The 7,930-nt window shown below is 38.1% G+C and overlaps 1 long non-coding RNA gene across 1 annotated transcript; it reads left to right on the top strand.

Moving 5' to 3' along the window:
* The first annotated feature begins 2,042 nt into the window (after positions 1-2,042).
* On the top strand, positions 2,043-5,725 carry LOC129278892 (uncharacterized). The gene is made up of 4 exons (XR_010294479.1): positions 2,043-2,127; positions 3,599-3,695; positions 4,091-4,210; positions 4,687-5,725. It is a non-coding gene; the product is annotated as an uncharacterized LOC129278892 (long non-coding RNA).
* Positions 5,726-7,930: the final 2,205 nt, after the last annotated feature.

Here is a 7,930-nt window from a genome sequence, read left to right as displayed (position 1 = left end):
GAGCTAGGCTCAGTACCAGGAACACCAGATGCAGAGCCAGGCTCAGTATCAGGAACACCAGAGCTAGGCTCAGTATCAGGAACAACAGAGCTAGGCTCAGTATCAGGAATACCAGAGCTAGGCTCAGTATCAGGAACAACAGAGCTAAGCTCAGTATCAGGAACACCAGAGCTAGGCTCAGTATCAGAAACACCAGAGCTAGGCTCAGTGTTGGGAACAACAGAGCTAAGCTCAGTATCAGGAACACTATCAAATTGTGTATATTCGTACTTTACCTGATTGTTGTTATGTAGCCTAATTTCACCTACAACCTTTACACACGATAGGTCACTGTCGCAACTAATTTCATGTTCATGTTTTACTTGACAATTGTAATGTGTCCCAACTTCACCTACTGTGCTTATGCATGGCTTAGCACGGTCACAGCTATTATCAGTGCTCACAGCAGGCTTACAGCTTTCGGATTGTGTGACTTTCTCAACACTTTCACTCAATGTCTCACGAATCTCACCATCCATCTTCAACCCACGTAGTGGCAACGCAAATCCCAAGTCTGTGTTACCAACATTATACTCAGTCATAATACGTGTACTTTCAGTCTCCACACTGGTCATCAATCCGATCTCACTGTGCATGTTATTATTGTCAATGGACTTGTGAATGTGTGGATGGTCAGCTTCAGTCTCATTCACCTCTACACTACACTCAATATCAATGACCTCACTGTGTATGTTATTAATGTCATTGGACTTGTGAATGTGTGGATGCTCAGCTTCAGTCTCATTCAAACGAACATTACACCCAACATCCATGATCTCTCTGTATACTTGAGAACATTCATTTAGTGGGAGTGTGTGTTTACACTCACTGTCAAATCCAGGATTAGTGTGTTTGCACTCATTCTCAGATCCTTGCAATATCATACCCACTGCACAATCTAGCTCATCTAATTCATTCATACTAGTGGGACTAGATTGGGGGAATTGATCAGATGGTGACATGTAAGAAAAAGTATGGTAGTCCCCAAACATGATTTGGTGTTTAGAAGGTCGAATGGAAACATCATTCTTCTCCATAAAGGGAGCCCCAGCCATCACGTCAAAGTTCACCACACCATCTTCAACCACGAAACCATCATAATACAACTCACATCCATCATGGAAAAGAGAAAAAGATGTAATGCCAACAATGCCAGATGGTAAGGCAAACGACACTTCGGGGTCAACATAGTCACTGTAACCAAACGAATCGATTACAACTTCAAGGCCAAAGAAATCAGCAGTAGACTCACTTATCAAATTCAAAGGAGAACCACTATGCAATTCCACTGTCAACTGTTCGGAGGTTCCCCGAACACTGGCAGGGAAAAATGGGGTGTCATTCTTAGATTTATTACGAGTCACGATAGACTCATGCTCTACAGCAGGAGGACACCTACGCTGAGGTGCCTCAGCGACGGCTACACATCTCTGTATAGATGCGAGCCCGACGCGGGTGGGCCCCGCCACGACCGTGCATCGCTTCGTCGATGCGGCGCGCATTGCAGTACAGTACATACTATATATGGGACTACGTACGCATTATAAATACTCAACTCTGTATGCCTACCCAAACTATCACACCAAATTTAGTCCTGGTGAGCGCCTGTCCCCAAGTTTTCGAGCAAGATTTCCCTCAATCCGGATTCTTTGATCCTGGTAGCGAAAGTTAGCCGCGGAATTCTGATCACACCGTAAGCCACCACGCCAGTAATAAAAGGGAAAACTACAGACGATTTAAGTAGGTGTTGAGACATTTATTGGCCGTGGCAGAGTCATCGCATACATGTATGGTAAGCCACTTGTGGTGGCACAATTAAACAGTAAATCATACTGGCGCTCCGCCTACCGCGATCATTTGAAGACAAAAATAAGCCCTCATTGACATTCATGAGCATGAAGATATTCATAATCCGGCCTTTTCATTGGCTAAGAGCGTCATTAATACGCGATTTCCCCGATTCTTTGTCATCGATACTAGTGGTATCGTGTTACAGAATTAATTATTCATTTGACCTCATTACGTCATCTAATTTATTCATTCTGAAACTTTTCTTTCCACACACAAAATGGACCTACGAACACTCCGGTGAGTACGTATAAATTGATATAACCACATGAATTCAGTAGACAATTTACACATTTCACACTGTATTTTGTGATCTTAGGTTATTTCCAAAACTAATTAGAGAGTTTGCTATCATTCCACTGTTAAAGAAAAGCAGAATTTGGTCTTTGAAATTGAAGTTAGATTGTCATCGTCGCCCAGTGCAGCCTGGCTGTATGTTGCTTGCAGTGTATTTTGTACGGGCTCCTAGCCGGCTGGGAATCGAGAGATAATCGGGCTGGTTTGGTTCACCTCCAACAAGGACCAACCCACGATTGATTAAAACAAGAAGAATGAGGCTTCTTTTTGTACACTGTAACGTTAGATCTAGAGGGAGATCTGCATCTATCTTCAGTAGATCGAGAGTCGACTCAGTCAGGAATAAACTGTGAAGCGGAGTATGGATGAAGATACGCCTGTCATTGTGTCAATCCTCAGTCCTCACTTTGTTTCAGATATCAAATTTATTTTGCATAACTTCAGGCTTCTGCATTTAGCCCCCACCCATTTTAACTCTTATTGTTATTTATAAATATAGTTAGACTCGGTCTTAGAAATAACATGCTGCTCTGCATGTTTGTCTTATTATCAATAGATCTTCTTAATCCTAGGCCCTACTTACTTTATACTTAGTCTTAGATCTAGGCTACTTTACTTTTATTTATTCATCGATGCTATCAAGACAAGAGCTAGGCCTACCTAATTCAAATCTAGTCTAACTTATAGTACTTTCCCAACCCTCGACACTTACCCCCAGGGCTTATGATCTAGGTCTGTAATTTAGGCCTAGATCTAGGTCTGGGCCTAAACGACTCCATTTACATGTACGAGTATGACTGTCAGTGGACCAAGGACTAGATCTAGATCTACTCTTGGTCAATAATGGCAATGAAGTCTTAGACTTAGCCAGGAATAAAAGTCAGAGTCAGACATCAAACATTTCTAAACCGATATAGGGTCTAGATCTCGGTTTAGAACCGAGGCTTTACTTTCTAGGTCTAGATCGATCCGAGAGTCCATCGTTAGTCTAGATCTAGACCTAATTTAGATACATGAATGCTGTCGCACAGCACCGAGTCTTGTTGGACTAGATCTAGACTAAATAGATCTAGACCTAGTGCATGAGATTATGAAATTATGTAAAAATCAAATGAAATAAGATTCGGAAATAAAAAGATCCAGATTTTTTTTTTTTTTTTTTGGGGGGGGGCAGACATGTGAAAAAATTTAGGGAAACCTAAAATTCAGAAAGCGAGGGCCAGAAGCGACCAATATTACTTAGGGGCCTTTAGGGCCGTTTTGTGCATTTTCTAAAGTAAAATTGAAGGATTTCATGCAATTCTCTTTTTGATGAAGGTTTCACATTTCAGCTCTTACCCAAACCCCTCCCCCTATACATACGGCCATGAAAAAGATCACTTCTTATTATTGTTCTCTTTTCTTTCACAAACAGGTTGAGTTTGAAGAACAAGAAAAACAGTAGAGGTCTACCTATATGGTTCAAGATGATGATCATAAGTGCATGCATCATTTTGCAGATTCTCATCCAGGTATAAAACTTAAACTAACCCATACAAAATTACAGATACATTACATGCATTGAATGTTAACCATGTTTACATTAAATAATCCGAGCCACAAAGAGGTAGGATCTGTAATGAATATAGACACTTCTTAAATATACAGGCTCTCGAGTCTAAAATAGAACCAATGCCAAAAGTTATGTACCTTGGGCAAATTTATAAAATACCGGTAAGGTCATGTCCTTGATCTACTAGTAATTAAATGGCCTTTTTATTTCCTATTTGTTTTAAACAAAGCAATATCTATTTTCCATATTTTACAAAAAAATCATTTTATTCATTCTTTAGTGTGATATTAATATTTCATATTTGTAGATTTACGATTTTTTTTAAATCTTGTTATTTTACATTTTGTCCAATAGGATGATGCAGTTTTACAATTTCCATGGAGGTGATTGATGATGATAAATAATTGGTGAAGTAGGCCTAATAGAACAGCGACTAGACCACAAAGAGAAATACAACCTACAGCAGTTATATGAGTGAGTTAGTTAGTGAATATTGTTAATAATGGAGGTTGTTCACATTTTTTGGCAACAAATAGACCTGCCTTTGAAAAACCCATTTCAATTTTGTTTTTTAGATTATAGTTGGTGTCGTTTTTAATCACTGATCAAAATATTCTGTGCAACAAAACATATCAACTTTAATTCTGACTATTTATATAATTTACATATGTTGATTCATATATTCATATTTATGAGAAATCTCTGATATTTTTTCATAGAGTACATGTAGTTATAATGGAGAGTGGTATGTAAACTGTATAGAACAGGTTTAAGTGATATGCTTCATGGAAGTACAAGTTTATAATTAGTAGAAGTAAGATTTCCTGTTATGTGTTGAAGAATCATATATATGTATAGTCTCACTTTTCTTAAAACATTTATGTTTTATAAATCACAACAATTTTAATTTAAATTCATTGATATTCTTTATCTATTTTTTCAATCTGCAGGACTGGTGTAACAGATGTTTTCATTCAAGAAATTCAACAATTCAAGAGTCTGACTTAGGAACCACTTGATGAAGATGGAAAAGGTTTTTTTTTCCAAGTCCAATTTTTCAACAACAAAAAAAAATTATTATCACAACCCCAAATTCATGACGTATGAAATTTCTTGTTGATTTTCATTAAAACTGGTTGCAAAAGGAGAAGCTATAAACATACAAATAGGAGCGGCGGAGTGAAGTTGAAAGTGGGGGGGGGGGGGCATAGGGAAAATGCTGTATTACGTGACATTTTTAAGAAGTTGCGAGCGAGCAAAATTTTGACATTTTAAAAAAGAAAATCTAAAATATTGAGAATGATATATGTATATATATTTTTTTTTTTTTTTGGGGGGGGGGGCAAGAGTCCTTCAAGCCCCCCTTCCATCTGTACGAAACTGCTTATATACCCCCACTCATGAATTATTAAACTTAATGCACAAAGGATAAGTATATTATCGAAATGAGAATATTGTTTTCTTGTTTCAAAGGGCAATCGTCATGGTGGCCATAAAACGGGTCCTTCTCAGGTGAAAGGGGCACAGAACAAGTTTTTTAGGAGCACTTTTCTTGGGTAAAAGGGGGCAGTGATTCGAGAAAGGGCACTTACAAGAAGGCGAGGGGGCACTCTTTAACACATGAAACGGGCCCTCAGATGAAAGGGCACAGAACACGTTCCAGGGGGGGGGCATTTTGGGGTTAAAAAATTGCATACAAGGAAGAACACTTGGTAACACCTAAAACAGGTTCTCGTCAGGTGAAAGGGACACAGTACACGTTCGTGAGGGGGCATTTTTCTTGCATAAAAAGGCACTTTTCAGTGCTTAAAGAAGTAGAGGGAACTGTGCTCCCCCCCCCCCCCCTCCCCAGGATCGCTGCCCCAGCATACAAAAAAAATATTCTTTTGGTTCAAAGTATTAACATACGCTTAAGAAAAAGGTAAAGCTTAATCCTCTGATAATGTGATATTTTTTTATGGCTAATTAATAAAATTCACCACTAACCAGAGAATTCCTTTATGTCTTTCATTTGTGTTCATATAGTATTTGTACAGAGCTAAAATGAAAGGGATTTGGAATTTGCAAAATCCAAAATGAGATGAAGATCGAGAGAGGGAAAGAGTGATGAGAAGTGGATTGAAAAGAGATGAGAAAGAAATGGAGGGGCACATATGAAGAGATAATTTAGAGGGGGGGTGGTAAGAGAGCTAGAATGTGGGAAGTAGGAACAAAAGGGGTAGAAGAGAAATAAGACGAGATTTATGGAAACCAGGAGACACATAACAAGTGGGAAAAGAAGAAGGAAATATATGAAGAGTTTAGTTGCAAAAGGGGTTAGGGCCACTTTGGACCATTCCGAAAAAAACATGTTTTTATTCTCACTTATTGCAATATTCTTATGAGAAACTAAATTGTCATGATGTACTACTCTATCATGTGAACATAAAATTGGGTATAAAAGAAATCTACCCGTCTTCAATTTTTTTCTATATACTTAAAAACCCCTTTTGCAAGTAAATTGAAGTGAATCCAATCTCTTTTGATTAAAAAAGTGATTTTTTTTTTGGCCACTTTCATTCACGTTTTCATTTGAATTTCAAATTTTCTTTGGTATCATCAGAGTGACTGAAAATTTAGAGGTTTAGAGACAGAAAACAATAAATATATGAAAAATGGACCTAACCCCTTTTGACAAATGAGTTCTTCAGAAGAGTTTAGTTGGAAAAGGGGTTAGGTCCACTCCAAGAAAATAATTCTTTTTTAATTCTCCCATATTGCAATATTCTTATGCGAAACTGAATTTTCATGATACCCTACCATGAGAACATGAAATTGGGTATAAAAGATATTTACTTGTCTTCATATTTTTTAAGATATTATTTTCCAAAAAAAGTCTGTGTGGACCTAACCCCTTTAGCAACTAAACTGAAATGGACCTAACCCCTTTTGAAAAAAAAAGTGATTTTTCTTTGCCATATTAGTTCACTTTTTAATAGGAATTTCAACTTTTCTATGGTATCATCTTATATAGCTACTAAAAATCTTTACATTAAGACATAAGAATCAAGTTTGATGAAAAATGGACCTAACCCCTTTTGAAAATGAGCTCTACATATGTAGGAGAAAGGCGGGTTAGGCGGCACAAAAGAATTTTGAGTGGGAAAATGATTAAATGGAAAAAAAAACCAGAGTAAGAAATGCTGGAGAATAAAGGGGACAGGAAACGTATTAAACATGATAAATTGGGGCCCTTTTCATCATGAGTTACAAGTATAGTAATTGCGATTTAGGGATGGCAAAAGCACTATCGACCTCTTTACCTAATCACGACTCGATCTACCCTTTTCATCTTCCCTTTTGGAATTAGCAAAGGCCTATAAGACGCAATACAAACAATGCTTTGTTTATAAGTGATATCGCTTGTGATATCGATACTTTATAGAGCGCAACGTATCGTCTCAGATTTGCGCTTGCTTGATTCGCTGAATCCTTCGCGTCACGAGCGCGTAACAAAATGAATACATTAATGAATTTGCCAAGTTGACCTTTGTCATTGCGCTGATGTGCGTATTGTCTAATACACGTACAAAACCACAGTTGACGAGGGAGCATCGTACGAAATTAATATTAATGAGGGCTTATTTTAGCTTCTAATGGATTAAACAAAATGGCGGTAGCTTCGGGGGCTTGGTCCGGACAGGTTGCGGAAGGGTCGCGGATTACAATTTTTACATTCCGCGCCTTTTCCTGACGCTGTCCTGGCCATAGTGGAAAAGGGGTAAAATTGGATGCGGACAAATTTTGATTTAGTCCCGAACACCAGGAAGGGTTTAGGACAGCGTGCGGACACTCCCAGGAATGTCCGGACAGGTTGCGGAAGGGTCGCGGATTGCAAATTTTACATTCCGCGCCTTGTCCTGACGCTGTAATTGAATTCCAGATACCTGTCATTATATACATCTTAAACTCAATACTGATTGATAATTTCAAACTTGTTGAAAATATACAATCTAATCTAATCTCTTTTTAATTTCGTCAACTTTGACCCCCTATTGACCACTAACCTTCACATGGAGAACTAAAAGTCATTTATCCATTTGCTGATACTTGATGAACATTATATGGAAGTTTTATAGAAAAGGGATTGGCAAAAATTAGGCCTAGCTTGAAAAATCAAATTCTTAGCAATGCCTAAGTTTTAGGAGGGATTAT

This window comes from Lytechinus pictus, chromosome 8, assembly GCF_037042905.1.
Source record: "Lytechinus pictus isolate F3 Inbred chromosome 8, Lp3.0, whole genome shotgun sequence".
In the NCBI taxonomy this organism is placed as follows: Eukaryota; Metazoa; Echinodermata; class Echinoidea; order Temnopleuroida; family Toxopneustidae; genus Lytechinus; species Lytechinus pictus.
Note: the sequence above shows the minus strand (reverse complement) of the source record. Positions and strands in the feature narration are given on the sequence as shown.